At 43.4% G+C, this 22,759-nt stretch overlaps 1 pseudogene; it reads right to left on the reverse strand.

Annotated features, from left to right (window-relative positions):
- Positions 1-17,895: 17,895 nt before the first annotated feature.
- Positions 17,896-18,013, reverse strand: LOC124617303 (annotated as a pseudogene).
- Between the last annotated feature and the right edge of the window lie 4,746 nt (positions 18,014-22,759).

The following is a 22,759-nucleotide window of genomic DNA, read 5'->3' on the forward strand; positions in this document are numbered from 1 at the left end:
CACTTATTGCCATGATGAAGTAAATACTGTACTGTAACGTATTGTTATGCTACGGAAAGGCTGTCTCATTGTAGCTATACCACAAAGTTACTACTAAAACATATTTTACTTTCCAGAATAATACAGAAAAATTGTGCAGATATAAAACAGATACAGTACAAAAGCAACAATGTAAATTGTGTCACACATTAGTAACGTCATGATATAGTCATGTAGCTATTGAAGAAACCAAATGCTAAGTCATCTTCAATCTCACAGAATGTACTTCAAATAAAGAATATCTTTTCAAGTAAACCAAAATGTTGCATTAAAATCTCATTAGCAGTATATTTCCTAATTATGTAAGCCGTATATTCGTTATGTAATCGTGCAACTAACAAGCAATAATGTACAAATAACAACACTGTGTCGTCTGTTCACTATAACAATGCATTTGTAATTACTGTCTAAGTAAGTTCCCCAGGTTCTTGACTTGATAGTTAACTTTAAAACTTAGTTGGATGTTAACAGCTTCTAAGTGTGACAGAGAGTACTAGTAACGTGAACTGAAAAATTTTATAGCAAAGACTAAGTTAAAAAACAGATTATCTCTCAATAAACGGTTTTGCAAGTGAAATGTGGTGCAATCTTTTAGCCTTTCTAGTGCGCAGAGTTTCAACTTCAAAGCAATTATCATGTTGTATGTGTCGGTAAGGAATGCTAGAATTTTTCTCAAGGTTAGCGTCTATGTTATTTTTCTCAAAGCCAGCCGGCGCACGTGGCTGTCTGCGGTGCGAGTCATTGTCTGTCTCTTTGTTGGCGCGCGTCTTTATTAGGATTAGAAGCCCTAACTTCTACAAATTCATCTTGACGAGAAGGCCCTGCCCTCTTTGAATCTCGCCAGTTCTGATGAAATTCTGGTCTGTCGTTATGATTATATCGTCTGTCGTCATGTCAGTAATTTCTGTAATTAATTTCTTGTCGGTCACGTGGTGGAGAACTTCTCCCTGAGTCGTAACTGTGCGGAGGACTGTTGCGTCTGAAGTTGTTCTGTCTCCATTGATAATAATTGCTTTGGTTCCCATATTGTCTGTTTCTATGGTTGTCTCTGTCACATTCATTGCTATGGAAATGTGATGTTTCTCTGTAATTATTACTACTCTGGCAATGGTTGTCATACGGGTGGTGTCTGTTTTGGTCACGATTTGTGTTGTAAGAATAGCCTTGTCATGTCCATTTATTATTTCTGTCATTGCGGAATTGTGACGGATGTGACCTGTAATTGTTGTGCTCCTGTTTTTGCGTTCCGCGATTGTCGGTGTAAATTTCCAATTCTTATAACAGTTCCTGAAAAGCTTCAATGTCGTGTTTACAACGTCCTGCCAAAATAATATGTCGTAAATGTTGAGGCAATTTGATTAAGCAAATGCGGATGAGTTCTGAGGGGCTGTATGGGTTTGACAGGTACTGATTCTTGTGCAACATGTCTTCAAAATATTTCACAAGACTGGAAAATTAAGATTGTTCGAAATGTTTCATCATTATGATGCTATGTTTTACTCGGTCTTGTGTAGCTTGAGACCAATATGCAGAGAGGAAGGCAAGATAAAATTCTCCTGCACTGTGGCGATCGTGAATGACCGATCGGATTCACACAGCCGGTTCATTTTCTAAGTAGCCACACATAAATTCTAATCTGTGCTCTAATGACCAGTTGGAAGGAAAACAATGAGAGAATTGATGAAGCCACGCTTGTGGATGAATGTCGTTGCCGGAATTCTTAAATGTTTTGAATTTACGTGTAATAATAAACAGCTTATAGTGAAAGTCATCATGTCGGCGAGTCGCATGTTGGTCATTGTTTCGTCCTTTCAGCGCTTCCATCTCAAAATTCGGTGTACCTTGCCAATTTCTTTCATAATTTCCGAAGTGCCCTGTGTTATTATTTTGTGGCTGTTCTGTATTTCTATGTCCCTCTTCCCGTATTGGAGTGCGGGTGTCCTCCGAAATATGTAATTCTTGTATCACCTGTGTCAACTGATCTTGTACTTCCCGGATATCTCTTTGGTGTTGTGTATTAATTTGATTCTGATTTTGTTTGAATTTCCTAATTTGTTTGTACTCTTCTGTATCATTAAAGACTACCGGTCTTGTGTCATTCAAATTATCATCTACCTTCATAGATAAATTATTTAGGTTATCCGAAAGTTCGACTACTTTCTCTGAGAATGAACTAATTTCCTCCATGTGTCTTTCTGAACCAATTTTCAGTGTGTCTACTGTGTTCTTTAAGTTTTCCTGAGTTTTTGCAGTAGTGTAACCGAATTGGTAGATGCAACTGAGTCCATTTTAGCCCGCAAAGTCTCGTGATTTTCATGAACAATAGTTGGCAGTTCCTTTATGGCTGCTTCGTGATTTTGTAATGCATTTTAATGACGCGAAAAAATAGGTTGGAAATGCTCACAAATTTTTCTTTTTACGTCATTACAGACTTTCTGACATTTCCATTCGATTTTAAGAAACTCAGCAGTTAAACCTTCACGTGTTTGTTCAAGCGTGGTGTCTAACATTTGAAGCTGTTGCTGTGTCTGTCTCTGGTGTTGTTCCATTGTGTCTAACTTTTGAAGATTTTGTCCCATTTGTTTCTGATTTTGTTCAAGCGTTGTGTCTAACTTTTGAAGTCTTTGTCCCATTTGTTGCATTAACTGTAATAACAATGCACTGGTGTCTGAAACATGTTCCTCAGTGCTATCCGGCAGCGCATTTGAACCGGCAATATTCGCATTTTGAAAAGCAGAAAATGTGTCTTGACTTATTTGAGAAAACAGTGAGGACCCAAAACCTGAATCTACAGTATTTGCGAGATTGTGTCCTGTCATTTCGGATTCCTGAGGCGAGCTGTTGCCGACCGATCGATCTATAATGCTTCCCTGTTCACTAATTGTTTCACCGTCTACACCATTATTTGCAGCCCACTCCATTTCCCTATGAACAATTACCAAATTACTACTTTGAACATTAGTTAATTCATTACTCGGTGGCGCTAACACACTGCTTTCGTCTTCACTGTCATTTCTCAGTTTACTTTGGAGGCTAGTATTACGTTTTTCACACGCCATTATTGTCACAATATTTCACACGATAACACAGAAAAGCACAATTTGAAGAGCAAAATAAGAAAACACATTAACATAGCATTGAAACTAATATCTCGTTAATTGCAAGCGCAGCTGCGAAATACTTGGTGCAAATCTACATGCATGCCACAACTATTTTACTGTGCAACAATGGAAAACTACAACTACAAAGGAAATTGTCTGTATAATTACGTGCTAGCAATAAACAATAGCTACACTAACTACACAAACTACAAGAAAAAATCAGAAGATTCCAGTGAGGTATCCTGGCAGGGTCGTCATATGAAACGTCTCCTTAGAAAAATTTATGAATGATTGTTCTGGAAAACCCCTTACGTTATTTGATTTTCAAACAGCTGAGCAAAACTGAACATACGCAGACATTTCTCTCTTTACTTATTCTGATCATCACTAAACTGACACACAATATTTTTGGCGCAACGCAATCTGACTTTCAAAAATCCCTACAAATGAATGGCCCTGACTAACAATAAGGTATACCTTTCATTAATCACTTACCTCACAAAAATTTTCATTACTTGAACTACTGCTATACAGCGAGCGCCAATACTGCCAGCTAAATAAAAGATTCTAACTACTGAAGTCACTAACTACTGATAGGCATAGTTAGCAAATGAAAGATTTTGATAGAGAACAGACAATGTATTTGCCTTAATAGTGTTCGAAAGTCATTATATATATAAAATTTACTGTCTCTGATGAACACACGTCCAGATCATCTGCTCTCAAAACTCCGACATCTCTCTCCCCACATCCACCACTGCTGGCGGCTCACCTCCGACTGCGCAACGCTACGCGCTGTTAACAGCCAACTGCCCAACACTAATATAGCGACTATTTCAACAATGCCCACAAGCTACAGACTGCACACAGCACAGCCAGTGATTTTCATACAGAGCGCTAGATGACGTTAATAACATAAAAACCTAAAAATGAAAATATTGCGTGTTTACGGAAAAAGTTCAAGGCAATCGTAAAATGCGTTTTAGACAGGTACGTGCCGAGTACAACTGTGAGGGACGGGAAAAACCCGCCGTGGTTCGACAACAAAGTTAGGAAACTACTGCGAAAGCAAAGAGAGCGTCACTGCAAATTTAAACACAGCCAAAACCTCTCAGACAAACAGAAGCTAAACGATGTCAAAGTTAGCGTAAGGAGGGCTATGCGTGAAGCGTTCAGTGAATTTGAAAGTAAAATTCTATGTTCCGACTTGACAGAAAATCCTAGGAAGTTGTGGTCTTATGTTAAACCAGCAAATGGATCGAAACGACATATCCAGACACTCTGGTATGATAATGGCATTGAAACAGAGGATGACACGCGTAAAGCTAAAATACTAAACACCTTTTTCGAAAGCTGTTTCACAGAGGAAGACCGCACTGCAGTTCCTTCTCTAAATCCTCGCACAAACGAGAAATGGCTGACATCGAAGTAAGTGTTCAAGGAATGGAAAAGCAACTGAAATCACTCAACAGAGGGAAGTCCACTGGATCTGATGGGATACCAATTCGATTTTACACAGAGTACGCGAAAGAACTTACCCCCCTTTCTAACAGCCGTGTACCGAAAGTTTCTAGAGGAACGGAAGGTTCCAAATGATTGGAAAAGAGCACAGGTAGACCCAGTTTTCAAGAAGGGTCGTCGAGCAGATGCGCAAAACTATAGGCCTATATCTCTGACATCGATCTGTTGTAGAATTTTAGAACATGTTTTTTGCTCGCGTATCATGTCATTTCTGGAAACGAGGAATCTACTCTGTAGGAATCAACATGGATTCCGGAAACAGCGATTGTGTGAGAGTCAACTCGCTTTATTTGTTCATGAGACCCAGAAAATATTAAATACAGGCTCCCAGGTAGATGCCATTTTCCTTGATGACTCCCGGAAGGCGTTCGATACAGTTCCGCACCGTCGCCTGATAAACAAAGTAAGAGCCTACGGAATATCAGACCAGCTGTGTGGCTGGATTGAAGAGTTTTTAGCAAACAGAACACAGCATGTTGTACCCAATGGAGAGACGACTATAGACGTTAAAGTATCCTCTGGCGTGCCACAGGGGAGTGTTATGGGACCATTGCTTTTCACAATATATATAAATGACCTAGTAGATAGTGTCGGAAGTCCCATGCGGCTTTTCGCGGATGATGCTGTAGTGTACAGAGAAGTTGCTGCATTAGAAAATTGCAGCGAACTGGAGGAAGATCTGCAGCGGATAGGCACTTGGTGCAGGGAGTGGCAACTGACCGTTAACATAGACAAATGTAATGTATTGCGAATACATAGAAAGAAGGGTCCTTTATTATATGATAGCGGAACAAACACTGGTAGCAGTTACTTCTGCTAAATATCTGGAAGTATGCGTACGGAACGATTTGAAGTGGAATGATCATATAAAATTAATTATTGGTAAAGCGGGTGCCAGGTTGAGATTCATTGGGAGAGTCCTTAGAAAATGTAGTCCATCGACAAAGGAGGTGGCTTACAAAACACTCGCCTATACTTGAGTATTGTTCATCAGTGTGGGACCTGTACCAGGTCGGGTTGACAGAGGAGATTGAGAAGATCCAAAGAAGAGCGGCGCGTTTCGTCACAGGGTTATCTGGTAAGCCTGATAGCGTTACGGAGATGTTTAGCAAACTCAAGTGGCAGCCTCTGCAAGAGAGGCGCTCTACATCATGGTGTAGTTTGCTGTCCAGGTTTCGTGAGGATGCGTTTCTGGATGAGGTATCGAACATATTGCTTGCCCCTACCTATACCTCCCGAGGAGATCACGAATGTAAAATTAGAGAGATTCGAGCGCGCACGGAGGCTTTCCGGTAGTCGTTCGTCCCGCGAGCCATACGCGACTGGAACAGGAAAGGGGGTAATGACAGTGGCACGTAAAGTGCCCTCCGCCACACACCGTTGGGTGGCTTGCGGAGTATAAATGTAGATGTAAATGTAGACGAGAGTTTCTGCTGCGCGTGTTCGTGGTTACCAAACCCTATCTTGGGCAACAGCATCAACAGCAATGTCACCCAGAGAGAACGTTTGAGGCGTTATGGACAATAACCTCCAACCGGTTCGGGATTTTAACGATCTAACGCGCCAGCTGGACAGAATTTGACACAATATACTTAAGCAGGACATCCAACAACTCTGTCTATCAATGCCAAGACTAATAACTACTTGCATAAGAGCCAGAAGTGGACCAACGCATTATTCACTAGTTGAATTTGTGAAATTCTCTCTCTTGAATAAATCATTCAATTTTTCTGAAATTGTTATGTTGTGTTTGTTTGTACTTGTACATCACGTCTACCGATTTTCGTTCTGTTCGGATCATTTCTTCGTGCTACGTCGTATTTTTGTCTCAGAGTGCATTTTGGTATTCAAAGGAGAAAGCTCGTAATTGGAATTTCATAAAAAGACTTCGCCGCAACGAGAAACGACTTTGTTTTAGTGATTGTCACCTCAACTCGCTTACATATCCGTGACACTCTCTCTTTCCTTTTTAGTTACAATGCAAAACGAGTTTGAAGTTTTTCGACGTCTTCCACCAGTCCTTTCTGATAAGAATTCCATACTGCGCAGTGTAGCCTGTATCCTTAGTAGATTTTTTGCATCTTCTAAACATTTTACCAGTAAAATTCAGACTTTGGCTTACCATCAGTGTAGCATTTTCTACACGATGGTTCCAATTTAAGAATCCATAATTGTGTCCCTGGGCATCTGAATCGGAAACCTTTAAATTTGTTATTTACCGTTAATCTGAAATTTAATATAATATTGTAAGTACTCGTAAGGAGACCTCAGACTTTTTAATGTTTGTGGTCAATTTCCACTTCTAGCACCATACTGATATATTGTCTGGATCATGTCGCAATTCATTTTGACCTTTCATGACTTTACTAGACGGAAAATGACGTTATCATCTGCAAAACATCTTAGAGGGCTGCTCAGGTTGCCAGCCAAATCGCTTACGTAGACTGGGAACAGCAGAGGGCTTATAACAATTCGTTAGGGAAAACCAGATATTGTTCCGGCGTAGCGTCAAGCGCCAGCACAATGGTCAAGAATGTTAGAGCAGAGAGGGCTGTGAGGCGACATCAGCCAATGGTACGCTGACCTACCGCTCTTTAGCACAACACCGAGACAGCAGCGGCCTCTAGGCGAAGAGAACATAAGCGCCGCTCGGCCTGGCCGAAGCTCGGTTGAAGACGAGCCGTTCTACGAACGACTTGGAAACTATATTTTTTCGCTTGTATTAAGAATTGTATATATTGAAGAGAATTCTTATTTGTCTGTCGCCCATTGCTTGCGACACTTCCGTATTTCACAATTTTGCCTAGCGACCCGATAAAGCAGGTTTCCTAGAAACCCCATATTTCAAAAGTGGGCAGGACGCAACAGATATAGCTTCGGTTTCAGTAGATGACTTCCTGTCGAGTACTACGACCTGCGAACTCTCTGACACGGAATTACGAGTCCAGTTGTACAACTGATATTTTTCTCCGTAGACTCACAATTCAATTAGAAGCTGTTTGTAAGGAACTGTGTCTAACGCCTTCTGGAAATTTGTGGAAACGAGCTAAAATCCCTGTCGATAGCATTGATTATTTGAACGAGTGCTGGTTGTGTGTAAAAAACCGTTTTCTTCAAGGTATTTCGTAATTCTGGACACAGTATATATTTAAAAACCTGCTGCAGATCGATTCCAATGATTTGGGTCTCTAATTCAGCGGATTACTTGCTTCATTTATTTTTGCGCCATTCTATCTATCTCTAACGCAAGTGCGGCGGTCCTCCAGTGACCTGGTGATGATGGGCTGAGGGGCCACCTCTGTCACACATTAAAGGCCTCAGCGGCGCTGTCTGGCCCATTGGGGAAACCCCAGCCACTGTACGGCGCGTAATGTGATTGGCGTCGCCGTTGCCGGCCGCCGCCGTCATTCGATTAGCGCGCTAGGTCGATCCTACTGGACGCGCCGCTCTCAGCGACAGGCGTCATCCTGTTAGGAGAGGCGACCTGTTTTCCTGCCATGCCGACCCTTGTTCCGCTGTCCTCCAGCAAATTTCGCGAGGCCGTTAAAAGGAAGAGGTCTCTACTCTAGCTCGACTGTGAAGTTCTGGGAAACTGTTTGCTTCGTTTTCAATCGGACCATGTCAGCAGATTTGGGGCTACGCTGCTCACTGCCTCTTTGAGATCGGAAATCTCTTTTATCATGCCTCCCTTCTTCGCTTTTGTTCGTCCTTTAAAATCGTTTTCCGTGACTTTAATTTTGACGAATCTGTTAGCTCTCTCATAACTGCAAACTGTAATCCTGCCACTGAAAGCTTCAATAGCCAAATTTTCAACGTACTCTGCGTGTTTTTTTGTCGCCTTGATTGCATCTCCCTTCTCCGTTTCGAAATTATTTGCACTCACTTCAATGACGTTTTCGAGGTCTGTAATTTTACATTCGCACTTTCCAATATCTCCGTTTTTAAATCGCCCAACCTATAACTGACCGTTCCAGTTTCCTCTGAAAGCTCCTTCATAATACCCATATGAATATTAACAGCCACCAGAAAATCATACTTAAATCTTACGGACTATCTGCTGTTTTACCTCTTCCTGGCTGTGTGCGAATCAGCTACACCCTCTGAATTGTAGTATGACTTCGAAATTTCAACTGACATGACTAGCGAAATATCCGCGATCACAGACAAATACAAAAAACTTCGTTTCTTGCAGTTAACTTGTCTCCATGATTCCATCTGGCTGTGCCACTCTGTGATGGCCATTGGTTGTCCTCATGCTGTCTCTGGTGATGTATGTATGCTGAGCATGTTATTTGCCTGCAGACTGTGCTGACATAATGTCTGTTTGCCGCGTGTGTTGTCTGGATGCAGGCTCTACCATTGTGATGGCTGCTTACAGAGCATGTTGTCTATGTGCAGAATTCATCAACAAAGTGTCTTCATGCCGAATGCATTGTCTGCTTTGCATGTTCTGCCGACGCGATGTTTGATGCTGAGCATGTTGGAAACATGTAAGCTCTGTCGATGCAGTGTCTGCATGATGAGCGTGTTGCTGGTATGCAAGTTCCGCTGATGAGATGACTGTGTGCTGAGCTGATTACCTATGTATAGGCACTACTGACGCATTGTTCCATGCCGACCACTGACGTGCGGCCTGGCGCTGTCCACTGGTGGAGTTCTCTTTTGTGGCTGCGCCTCAGACGGTGTCCACCATTGTGCTTTCCTTTGCATGGAAATGGTGACCCGAGATTCTACATGCCCGGCCAATGTACCTGCTTCTGCATCTCTCTTTGTTCTGCGAACTGGCACCAATAAAACGATCTTTCTGCCACCTATGCCTGACGAGCATTTCTTTACCTGGCCACAGCTGAAACTTGGCATCTGATATTACTGCATGCAATCAGTTACCAATGAATTCAGTGTCCAACCACTGTCAACCGTCTTTAACAAACATCCTATTGATCACAGTGTCTTCTTAACTTGATATAAGTGCCATAAGTGTCCATATGACTGAATAAATAAAGTGAAAGATAGGCTAGCCCAAACAAAAGACTTGCCGTCTTTCACAACCGTCTATTCACAGTAAATATTTGTGTGGGAGACGTCACACATAAATCATTACAGTGATGTACGTACAAACAAAAATTTGAATTTCGCAATGAATTATTCCGAACAGAAATAAAAAGGAATGGGTGCAACATTGCCAACCTAAGACAAAAAGGAAATATTAGCAACCAGCACCCAAGACACGAACATTCTCAGGAATCACAGCAGATATTGGAAGTTGCTGACATTTTCTATATAGGACGTTATGGTCTCTGCAAGCATCTCAGACAAACACAAATGCAACATATCCAGCATGCTAACTCCTGTTGAATCCTGCTTAGTCGTCATTTACGGGGTGTCTAGGAAACTTGCTTTCTTGGATCGCCATACAACAATTCAAGCAAATCGTATTAATGAGTTTTATTACGAAAAGGAAAATAATACAATACTCAACTTTGTGTCTATACAGATGTCTCGGAAGCAAAGGGAAACAGACAAAATAATCGATGTTCTTCAGTATAACAATTCAAAGTTTGAGCTACATAGAATGTACGTGGAAAGTAATGACTTTGACGTATCTTTCTAGTTGCTAATCTTCAAGCTTTTGTAGAACTGGGCCGCACCGTAACAACTACCTCACCCGTTTGCTGAAGCCAGAGTAGAAATATCCTAATACAATTCAAAATGTGGGAAGGAACTTTTAAACTGATTGAAGGTCCATACATTCGACATCCCAGTCTCATCAACACTCATACAAGCAAGACAAATGCAATAAAATGTGTGTGACAAGTGATGTGACATATATAAACAATAAACCAAAGTAAACAAACTTTCAAGTAAAAACTATAAATCATAGTGTATGTGGACTAAATGAATATCCTAATAAATGTGAGCATAACTGAATGAGAGACATGTGTGGATTGTGACATGTGCCAATAATAAACCAAAGTCACCATGTGTACATGTACAAAGAGCAAATCAGTGTTTGAACAAAAAATAAACATGAATTGTAGAAATAAATGAAAACAGGCATCTGTGTGAGAGACACATGCGACTGCAGATGGTGTCACTGAATGAAAATTTGAACTGTGTAATAATTACTGTGACAAGTAATTATGTATGTGTTAGAATTGTTAGCCATAATTATTAAGTACACATGAGTACAACAAGTCTGTCATATCTGTGGATAGATGGTGAACAAAATTCACCTAAAGAAGTCATGTTTTAGATGAGGTCATCAAGTGTAACTCTAAGAACAGTATCTTTTCTATAAAATCAAAACATAAGAACAACATGTTACAGGGAAAATGCAAAATGATACAAATAAATAGTTCCCAAGTTCAACCTCGAAATTATATTAATGGGATGTGAGGGATACTGAGGATACATTGCAAACATAAAGATCTGGTGAGCACAGCACTGAGAAAATGTCACATGACTCCACACCGATCATCCCCACACTTCACTTGACATGTCACTTTCATTTAAATGAAGTGGTGAATCGGAAGTGGAACTGTAACAGACATATTTTTCAGGGCTTGCTGGCAGTGGCAGAGATCGCCACGTAGTGGTGTCTCTGGTTACATGACAGCAGTTCTGGACATCCTTCTTTGGCATCAATGGCAGCATGGAGTACGGTGGTTTGTTCTCGTCGACGTATTGGCAGGCAGCGTCCTGGAGTTGCAGTTACTACAGTTTGGACAGACGGGTGGACTGGTGTCTCATAAGCGTTCTTTTACAGTAAATCAAATAAAGTGCTGTTGTTAAAGTTGGCTTCCTTGTTTGTGATTAGCTCACAACGTTGGCTGCATAGTGTTCTTACCTCTACAATGAGCAAAGTACATAAAGAAAAGTGGACTACCATAACAGACCTGTCGTCCAACTAATAATTAGTTAGTCGTGATTGATTCCGTTTTCATGGCTGACAGGAGGTGGCTATTCTGCCAAGGAGAAATATAGATGTACGTTATAGATTATTTCATAGCACAGAACTGCATTTGGTTACAGTCTGGCTAAATGAATGAGTCAAAGGAATTATCTTTTCAAGAAGGTATCGGTGCATATTGTGGGTTGTCACTACAGAAAAACGACACTGTATTGGGTCTTGGTAAAGTCTGTCAAAGATGTGTTAATCCTTTTGAGAATCTTCCACACGTAGTTAGGCCCAAAGGGTAGTGCTTGGCATCTGTGCCATACCAGGCGCAACGTTGCCAGCTCCCTATAGTGTTTGCCAATATCAGGTCGTTCCTGTGGGGCACCCAATGTCTTTCATGTTCTTCCTCACTGGGACTGCCACACAGGCAAGGCCTTGCGCCTTGGAAGACCCGCTGCTCACAAAGCTGCCAGCAACTGGCCAGAGTGTTGGTCACCTGTCCGTCATCAGCTGGGTCAACCCCTGACCCTAGCCGTGTGGGGTAGCCTAGGGCGTCTTGTCGCGGTCCGTGCGGCTCCCCCCGCCGTGGAGGTTCGAGTCCTCCCTCAGGCATGGGTGTGTGTGTCGTCCTTAGAGCAAGTTATTTTAAGTTATATTAAGTAGTGAGTAGGCTTATGGACTGATGGACCTCAGCAGTTTGGTCCGATAACACCTTACCAAAATTTTTTCTTCCTGGTTACTGAAACGCCTCCCTGGCTGCATCAGCTTGTTCGGTGCGTTGCACGTCTGTGAAGCAATGCACTAGGTCTAAGTCTGTAAATACATGCATTCATTAGCTGGTTTGTAACAACATTTTACGTAAAAGGGCAATGGGTATGTCAGTACAAAAAACATGAATTCCCTAAGATATAATAATAAAAATGTACTTCGATACAAGAACTTATTCACTATTAATATAAACAATGAGTCAAAAGTATAAAACAGGGATTCATATGGGTAAGGTGTGAAGCTTGTGTAATGGTTCATGGTGCACTGTTCACATACAAACCTACCAAACCTCGTTGCTGACCATGTGGCAGCTCACGTACATGCAATTATCGTGCTTTATCCACAGACTCACCATCACTGCTAAGTTTAACTATTCTCTTCGCTACTAATATATGTTCTGTTCTTCTAACATGCACCTTAACAACAGATTGGAATACACAACAATAGAATTACAATACAGGGTTATTCAAAAAGAATACCACAACTTTAGGAATTTAAAACTCTGCAACGACAAAAGGCAGAGCTAAGCACTATCTGTCGGCGAATTAAGGGAGCTATAAAGTTTCATTTAGTTGTACATTTGTTCGCCATTTCAGCCAATAAAGTTTTTGGTCCCTTTTTCTTCGAAGGTGCTACTGTAACTGGACTACAGTATCTGGAGATGTTAGAGAATTGGCTGTTCCCTCAGCTCGAACAAGAAGCACAACAATTCATATTTCAGCAGGATGGAGCGCCACCACATTGGCACTTATCTGTCAGTAACTATCTGAACGTCAACTACCCGAGGCGATGGATCGGCCGCCAGGCAGCCCGTGACAGAGCACGTCATCACTGGCCTCCAAGAAGCCCTGATCTTACCCCCTGCGATTTTTTCTTGTGGGGGTATGTTAAGCATATGGTGTTTCGGCCACCTCTCCCAGCCACCATTGATGATTTGAAACGAGAAATAACAGCAGCTATCCAAACTGTTACGCCTGATATGCTACAGAGAGTGTGGAACGAGTTGGAGCATCGGGTTGAAATTGCTCGTGTGTCTGGAGGGGGCTATATTGAACATCTCTGAACTTGTTTTTGAGAAAAAAAAACCTTTTTAAATACTCTTTGTAATGATGTATAACAGATGATTATATTATGTTTCTTTCATTAAATACACATTTTTAAAGTTGTGGTATTCTTTTTGAATCACCCTGTATAATTGCGCAAATACTCTACTAGACTGTTCAAAACCTATCATGATTCATATGATCCCTGTGGTGATGTGTACAGCTGGATATTAGAAGCACAACCTGTGAACACTTTCTTGCACACGAAAATAACAAGAAGACTTTAAGTCAAACATTAAAAATTTACATTAAGCCTATGCGTACAGAAATACGTGCTCCTGGCCACAGCAAGTTATTGATAGGGACTAAAACGTATAATGATAAAAATGTAGCCCCATACCTAGAGATAACATACACTCAAGACATCAGTAGGACTGGATTACCTCGGTGATGCTACCCTAGGCTTGTCTGACAGATGTCCTGGCGCAATATGTTTGTGATAAAATAGCATACATATTTTTCAGTAGTATCCACCACATCTCTTTCTTCCTGAAATCCATGTTTGTGCATTATTGACACTACACAGACTCTCTAGAATACGAAAAAATTGTTAATGTGGTATGCTCAGGCCTCCACAGATAGTCAGTACAATAATAAGAAAAATCCATGTTGTTCACAGTATGTGGTCTGTAAAATATCTACTTTTTTCTACCAATTTATTTGAGGCTGCATGATGAGTCACTATCTAGAATGAATCACATTGTGCACGGTATCCTCGAAACCGACCGCCTTGCGGAAGTACTGTGCTAGGAGCATTCGCAAGAAACATTCAGCAAACGGGTCCCTATACTACACTAGCATGAACTAAGCGCAACAGTTGGGAGCTTGTCAGAAAGGCTACCAAGGCTTGGACACAAGCAGAAACACAAGATGGACAAACACACAATTCAGGCATGGTCAGCTACAGGAGTAAGAACTGTTCTGGTGTAGCCAGAAGCGTCGGAATTAAGATGAACAGAAAACCAGAGAAGGCAGTGAGGAAACGTCGGCCAATGGTGCGTGGAATTGGCCAGTGCCTCGCCAGGAGCGCCCCCTTCAATACGTGAACACAAGCGCCGCTCCGCTCCTGCTAGCCTCGGCCGCTCAGATCGGCCCAGTCTGCAACGGACATCAGTGCTACGCTACCAGATTGTCGTGATCAGTAATAAGTGCTTACTAGGACTTTGGGTATAGCAAGAAGGTTACTGTTTTCGTGTCGTCTCTCGCTTGCGACATTTGCTGTAACCATGATTAAGTTTTGTCAATTTGCTTTCTAGAAATAAAACTACTAATGTTGTTTGTTTGAATTGTTGTATAGCTTTCCGAGAACGCAACATCTTTTAGGCACCCTATAAGCAGTGAGCAAAAACTATCATGCCACTAACGGTTTATAATGGACAAGACATTCTCATTCTCCGAAAACGCATGACATGCATCGCTCACATACACGAACAGTGGCTTTTACAGTGCTTAAATCGAGTGAGTGTGAGAACGTATTTGATATTGATTCTTTTGATTTGTTTAGCTTTAACATTCAGGACAATGTGTTATCAGTGTCTGCATTCAGTTCCAAAGACAGTGTAGCCAGCTTGCTAAAAGAATTCCCAGAACTATTTTCTGAAGGCTTAGGCACAGCTAAACAGTTTTGTTGCTCATACTCGTTTTACGCTGAAAGTCAATGCTCAGCCGAAATTTTTCTGCGCCAGAACTGTTCCCATTACGTTATGTGACAAAGTCGTGCCTGAACGTGAAGAATTGCAAGAAAGTGGAGTTATTGCGCCCATATCAGCCAGTCAAGTTCTCTGGTTTCGCTCCCCAAACCTTCATGTCGCATTCACCTCTGTATTGACTTTAAGGCTACAGTCAACCCACAAACAGTCATTGATACTTATCCATTGCCACGCCCAGAAGTTCTAATGGACAAATTAGGCGCTTATCTTCAAATACTGCTCGATGAAGAATGTCAAAAACTGAGTGTAGTGAATACTCACTTGGGCTTTTTCACATATTTGGTTTTTCCTTTTGGCAGTGCTTCCGCACCCGCCATTTTCCAACGTCATTTGGAACAGCTCACTGCTCAAGTGCGAAACTGTTCAAACTATTTGGGCGACATTGCAGTAGCCGGTCGTACACTTGAAGAACATATTTCAGATTTACGTGCTTTGTTTCGTGTGTTATCTCATGCAGTACTAAAGTGTAGACTGGGCAAGTGTGATTTTTTAAAACCTGAGTTGCATTATCTTGGTCATGTCATAAACAGTCAAGATGTACATCCTCTGCAGTTGCATATGTTAGCCATACGAGATTTGCCAGTTGCTCGCAATATCACGGAATTGCAGTTAGGTTTAGGGGAAATGAATATTATATTCGGTTCATACTGAATTCTGCACAAAACGCGGCTCCATTGCGTTGATTGCGTCGCAAGAATGTCCCCTTTGTTTGGACAGATGAGTGCCAAGTAGCTTTTCAAAAACTTAGAGATACTTAGTTCACTTTGATCCTGAAAAACCAGTTGCACTGCTAGTTGACGCTTCCTCTTACGGAATCGGTCCAGTGCGTTCGCACGGAATTGGTGATACAAACAGATCTCTTGCTTTTGCATCAAAAGTTCTGTCCAAACCTTAATGTAACTATTCACAAATTGAAAAAGATGCTTTAGCTATTGTGTATTGTGTCACCAAAGTCCACCACTATCTGTATGGCAGAAAATTCTACTTAGTAACTTTGCAGCCCTTGTTTCATCCGACGAAACTGGTTTCTGTTCGAGCTGCTCAAAAATTGTAAAGATGGGCTTTTTTGTTGTCGCAATACCAGTACGAGATTGTGTATCGACCAACAGCTCAACATGGTAATAAGGACGTGCTTTCACGTCTTCCGATTGGCCCTTACACAGGCTTTGACGCTTCTGCTGCATCTTCTTGTCACATCGTTGCTCAGGATTCTGAATTGCTTCAGTCTTTTTCCGCTGAACTATAATTGCACAGGACACGGACTCTGATCCAGAATTGAACATTTTGCTCAGCTACATTCGAACGTCTTGGCATCACTCATTGAATAGGATACAGAACTCTGTAGTGCGCCGATACTTTACACGTCGGCACAGCCTTGCTGTCCAGAAAGGAGTAATTCTTGTTCAAAATGACAGTGGACAGTCATTTATGTTGGTCCCTAAAGCTTTGCAAAAAGAACTGTTGCAGTTACTTCACCAAGGTCACTGGGGGATTGTTCATACGAATACAGCTAGCGCGTCGACACTGTACTCGGTAGGGTATGGACGCCCAAATAGAACAGATGACGTCACATTGTCATGCATGTGCGGAAAATCAGTCCGCTCCGCCACAAAAATTCTCTTCTTGGCCTAAGTAGCAACCACCATGGCAACGTGGGCACATAGACTTTGCGGGACCTTTTTGGAACACCCACTGGTTGATAGTGGTTGACTCTATATGAGTTCCCTTTTGCTGTACCAATGAACTCCACAACGTCACGCAGCAAAATTCAGCTGTTGTCGATTTTTTGACTAGAAGGCTTACCTGAAGTAATACCGTCAGACAACTGACCTCAGTTCACGTCAAATGAATTTGAAACAAACTGTGAATGCAGTGGCATACAGCATCTAACTAGTGCACCGTCCCATCCCCAGTCAAACGGCGAAGCGGAACGTTTTGTCAGAACGTTCAAGCAAAAGATGGCCAAACTTCTATATGTCTAATTCGTATACTAATGGCCAAGAAGTGGGAATAGACCTATCAAATTGTGCAATCCAAGGCTGAGGATGGAATGTATTGTCACTGTCTCGATAGTGCTGAAAATTATGAACAGAGGTAAAACGCTTTTGGTCGAATCCCATGTCATTACTTGCGCTCGTCCTGTCCCTTGCTTCTGATATATTCTTCCATATGGTGGGTGACGTCATTATACAAGTTGCGCTACAACTTCCCGCACTATCTTCATCACTAATGTGTGATGCACATCTCCTTAGTGGCACATAGTTGAGCAATAGTTTGAACTCTGGGTCTTGGCTTTTTACTAGCAGTACGTTCACTTGTGGTGTATATGCAACAGCTGATCGACATATATGTGATTCTACTGGATGTATCTGCTTCGCTACATGCAGATGTGATGTGCACTTATTCACATCCTGTTCAGTTTGTTTTAGACGATCACTGTCCTCTTTCAGTTTCTTTGCGCTTCGACTTCCCACACACTTTACCTGAACCCAAGTTTCTTTGATAGCTTTAATAATTTCTGCCTGCTGTAGCCTAAGCTGTGAGTAAAAAAGTAGCACTCCGTGGTCAGGCAACAAGTGGCCCATCGGGACCATCCTACCCCCGTGTCATGCTCAGGTGAGAATGCGGGTAGGAGGGGCGTGTGGTCATCACACCGCTCTCCCGCTCGTTATGATGGTTTTCTTTGACCGGAGCCGCTACTATTCGGTCGAGTAGCTCCTCAGTTGGCATCACGAGGCTGAGTGCACCCCGAAAAATGGCCACAGCACATGGCGGCCCGGATGGTCACCCATCCAAGTGTCGCCCACGCCCTACAGCGCTTAACTTCGGTGATCTGACGGGAACCGGTGTATCCACTGCTGCAAGGCCATTGCCTAAGCTGTGAGTGGTACTCCCACAATTCTGTCAAGTCTTCCTGCTGCTGATAGGATTGAGCTATCCCGAGAGAAATTTCTTCCAGTCTTTCTGTTATTGTTTTCTTGTCCTATTCTTGTAGACCGGCATCATCTTCTCTGCCTTACTACCGTTTTTGCTTATGTTGCATATTTCTTCGCTACTGGTGCCTCTTTCCTTGCTCCTAATGCTTCAGTCCTAGCTTCTCCTGTAGCTTTCTTCACATCAATTACTGTGTGTTATGACTCGGCTGCCATCTTCTGAATTTTCGTCACCTCGTGTTTGATTCTGCCTATGTCTTTCTTCGATTCTTTCTCGAATTATTTACTTTCCTTGTGCGTTATCTTTTCTTCCATTTGATTCCACTCTTCTTCTGTTTGCCTCATCTCTTCTGGTTGCCTTAGAATTTATTTACATTCTTTATTATTTTTCTGCTTTTTCTCTTCTATTTGTTTTAAAAACTTTTTATGTTCATTCTGCCTTTTCTCCCCTGCGTGCTTTAAAAATTCTAAGACTGCATCCATCTGTAAATTCTTCCCTTTCCCTAATTCTGGTGTAGAAGCATGTGAACTCATAATGTGACGTAGTTTTGGTGGCGAGACCAATCTATCACTTGCTGAAGAATTTCTGATTGTGACTACAGCGTCTACATGTTGTGAATTTACTCGTCCTTCATCCTTTCGATATTCCAGCTGCTCGTCTGTGTTCTGCATGATGTGATGCGCGATAATCAGTTCGTTGATTTCCTTCTTATCTTCGCCTTATCCAGCACTAACTGTACCGTCGCCGTTATTTTCTTTATCACCCAGAGTATTCTTCGCATCTCTGGTGCTGCTCTCATTTCTGTCTGGATCCTTATCCTCTCTTTTGGACAATTTTTCGGGTTGTGTATTTTCTCATACGTGTGGCTACCGATACATTGATCCTTTCTATCGTTTGTGCCACTCAGACCAATTTTCTTCTGGTGCCACCTGCTGGTTGAATTTTTTTTTTTTTGAGAAAATGATATCTTACAGCTTATATGTAAATCCCACAGATGAGACACCCAGACATTAAGAGCACAAAGTACGTGGTTGGTACACCCAGAACTCGATTTAATGATGCGAAATACAACACGGAAGACAGAATAGATTTACCGTCCCCAATTCCCTGCCGTCAGATTTCCTATTATAACTTACATTTCCTTGGTTCAAGCATGAAAAATTTTGGATCTCCACTTAACTTCCATACAAGCATGGAACCGTTTGCACAAAAATTTGCAGTCCCTATTTACTTCTGCTGCTTATCACTCGTCTGTGAGCACCCTGATACCGATTCCGTACACCAAGGCAAATTTTTCGCCCGATATGGAATTTTCCTGCAGCAAATATCACATAAAAATCATTATGATATACTTTTCATCATTTTTCTCCCTACTATTTTTTTCAATTAATCCTGTTAAGCGACGCTCTGACGTCTTTCAGTCCTACGCTGTCCCTCTCTCATTATCCTCCTCATTTCTTCCACCTTGTGAACAAACATGCACAACTCTCAAATTCCTGTGCGTAATGCCCTTATTCTCTGCAGGTACTATAAACTTTCTGTGTTGTTTAATAGTATGGCGCGCTATGGCTAGTCAAATTACATTTCGTACATTTCGTAGGATGTAAATTATCGACTTCCCACGCAATACCCCTTAAGTGACTCACATTCGGTAGGGTATCCTCTCGAAATAGCTTGAAGCGAAATATTGGGTTTTTGTGCCATAATCGCTCCGCTACACTGACACACATGTACCACAAGAAATAACTCCTTCGAAAGTGATCAACGCTGTTATTATTCCATTAAGTTTCGGGTGTGCAGCCGCAAGAAATCTTCTTCTTCTTCTAATATTTCGGCTGTGTAACGTTCAGCCATCTTCAGAGTGAGCCGCAAGACTGCCGCTCCAGTGCTTCTTTTTTTCTTTATTGTAATTTTAATCACCTCATACAGGCGGGCTGTCAGCAGCATATTACGCTGCTCTTCAGCCTTAAATGGTACAATAATATGACATATAGGTGACACAGACAATACAATAAAAACGGCAGGCAAAAAATGTAGGTACAAAAAACAATAAACATGAAGCCGTTCACGCTGGACGAGAAAAACACTAACACTTGTTGACACGGAGCACCTAACACGGATGACTGCGACGGCACACGTGAACAGTGGAGGCGTGACGGCGAAAGAACACTAAACACAAAACGAAGGCCCACACACGAGACACTGATGGCGATGCACTCCGGCGCGCGAAAGTCCACTGAGCGTGTACGAGTCCGGGGACCTGCCAAGAGAGGAGGAGGGGGGAGCTGGGAGAGGGAGAGGGGAGAGCAGAGATGCCATGGACAGAGGAGATAGGGGGAAGGGAGGAAGGGGGAGGGGAAGCCCGGGGGAAGAGGGGTGGAGAAAGGGGGATGGGGGGAAAAGGAAAGAGAAGGGAGGGGAAGGCAGGGAGGGTGCCCAAAAGGAAAGGACACAGGAAGTGGGGGGGGAGGATCAAAGTTGATAGGAGGGGTAGATGGAGGGGAGGAGGACATCATCAGGAAGGGGGGGCTGGCGGAGGCAACCTTGGGAGTGGGTAAGGAGCGTGTAGAGATGGAGACTGTGTGGGACGTGGGAATACAGGCGCGGCAGCGGGCGGGGGTGAGAGAGGATGGGTGAGACAAGCATGTGAGGAGGATCGAGTTTGCAGGAGGTGTACAGGATCTGTATCCTTTCAAGGAAGAGGAGGAGGTGGGGGAAGGGGATGAGATCGCACAGGATCCGCGTGGGGGAGGGGAGATGGATGCGATAGGCGAGGTGGAGAGCATGGCGTTCAAAGATTTGGAGGGATTTATAAAAGGTAGTTGGGGCGGAGATCCAGGCCGGATGGGCGTAACAAAGGATAGGGTAGATGAGGGATTTATAGGTGTGGAGGATGGTGGAGGGGTCCAGACCCCACGTATGGCCGGAAAGGAGCTTGAGGAGACGGAGTCGGGAGTGTGCCTTGGCTTGGATTGTCCAGAGATGGAGAGTCCAGGAGAGGCGACGGTGGAGGGTGACGCCAAGGTACTTAACGGTGGGGGTGAGAGCGATAGGACGGCCATAGATGGTGAGATAGAAATCAAGGAGGTGGAAGGAAGGGGTGGTTTTGCCAACAATGATCGCCTGGATTTTGGAGGGATTGACATTGAGCAACCACTGGTTGCACCAAGTGGTGAACCGGTCATGATGGGATTGGAGAAGGTGTTTGGAGCACTGCAGGGTGGGACAAGGGCAAGGAAGGCGGTGTCATCGCCACCATATACAAAAGGTACAGAAGGGGGGAGAGGACAGAGCCTTGGGGCACACTGGCGGAGGGGAAAAAGATGTAGGAATCTGTGTTATGGATGGTGACGTAGGAAGGACATTGGGAGAGAAAGGAGCCGATCAGAGGGACATATTCAATGGGAAGGGCGAAGGTTTGGGGCTTGTAGATGAGACTGGAATGCCATACGCGGTCATAAGCACGTTCGAGGTCCAGGGAGAGGAAGATTGCGGAGTGACGGGAATTAAGCTGGTCGGAAAGGAGATGAGTGAGGTGAAGGAGAATGTCGTCGGAAGAGAAGGATGGCCGAAAGCCACACTGGGTAACAGGAAGGAGGTGGTGCTGGTGGAGATACTGGTGGATGCGTCGGGTGAGGATGGATTCCAGGACCTTGCTGATGACCGAGGTAAGGCTGATGGGACGGTAGGAGGAGACGGGGGACTGCGGTTTGCCAGGTTTAAGGAACATCAGGATACGGGAGGTTTTCCACAGGTTGGGGTAGTAACCAGTGGACAGGACTACATTGTAGAGCCTGGCTAGAGTGGAGAGGAAAGAGACAGGAGCTTCATGAAGGTGATGGTAGGTCACACGATCGTGACCAGGAGCGGTGTTGCATTTGGTGCGGAGTGTAGCAATGAGATCCTGTGTAGTGATAGGGGCATTGTGTTCCATGTGTGCAATGTTGTCCAGGTACTGGAAACCAGGTGCGAGGGGAGGGACGGATGTGTCAGTTCGATCGCGGTCATCCGGGAAGAGGGAGTAATCGAACTGGGGATCATCGGGGATGGAAAACACATAGGAGAGGTAGGAGGCAAAGTGATTGGCCTTACTAAGGGTGTCAGGGAAGGGGTGATCATCATGGAGAAGAGGATAGTAGGGGGAGGGTTTAGTTCCGGTAAGGCGACGGAAGGCTGACGAGAACTTGGACGAGTTTAGAGGTAGGGTAGCATTTAAACGGGTGCATGTCTGTTGCCAGTCCCGGCGTTTCTTAGCTGCGAGCAAATTACGAATGTGTCGCTGGAGTTGCATGGTAGAGACGGCGGGATTCACGGAGGAGGAGGACGGCCTGTGGGGGTAAGGTAGGACGGTGGGGATGGATGGCAACAGTATGGACGTGGGCCTCCACGGCCTCTGACAAGGTCTGCTGGAGAAAGGAGGTGGCATGGGTTACATCGTCAGGGTGGTGGTAGGTGAAGGGGTGGCTATCGACCTGGGTGGAGAGGGTTTCCCAGTAGGCATTCCAGTTGGCACGGGAATAGTCATGGACGTACTTAGGGGGAGGGTCATTACGAGGGTCGGAGTGGGGGCGACGACCGTCTGAAATGGTGAGGAGGACAGGGAGATGGTCGCTACCAATAGGCTCCAGGACATCCACCGTTATGCGACCAAGGAGGTTGGGGGAGGAAAGGATAACATCGGGAGTG

The sequence above is a fragment of the Schistocerca americana genome, chromosome 5, assembly GCF_021461395.2.
Source record: "Schistocerca americana isolate TAMUIC-IGC-003095 chromosome 5, iqSchAmer2.1, whole genome shotgun sequence".
In the NCBI taxonomy this organism is placed as follows: Eukaryota; Metazoa; Arthropoda; class Insecta; order Orthoptera; family Acrididae; genus Schistocerca; species Schistocerca americana.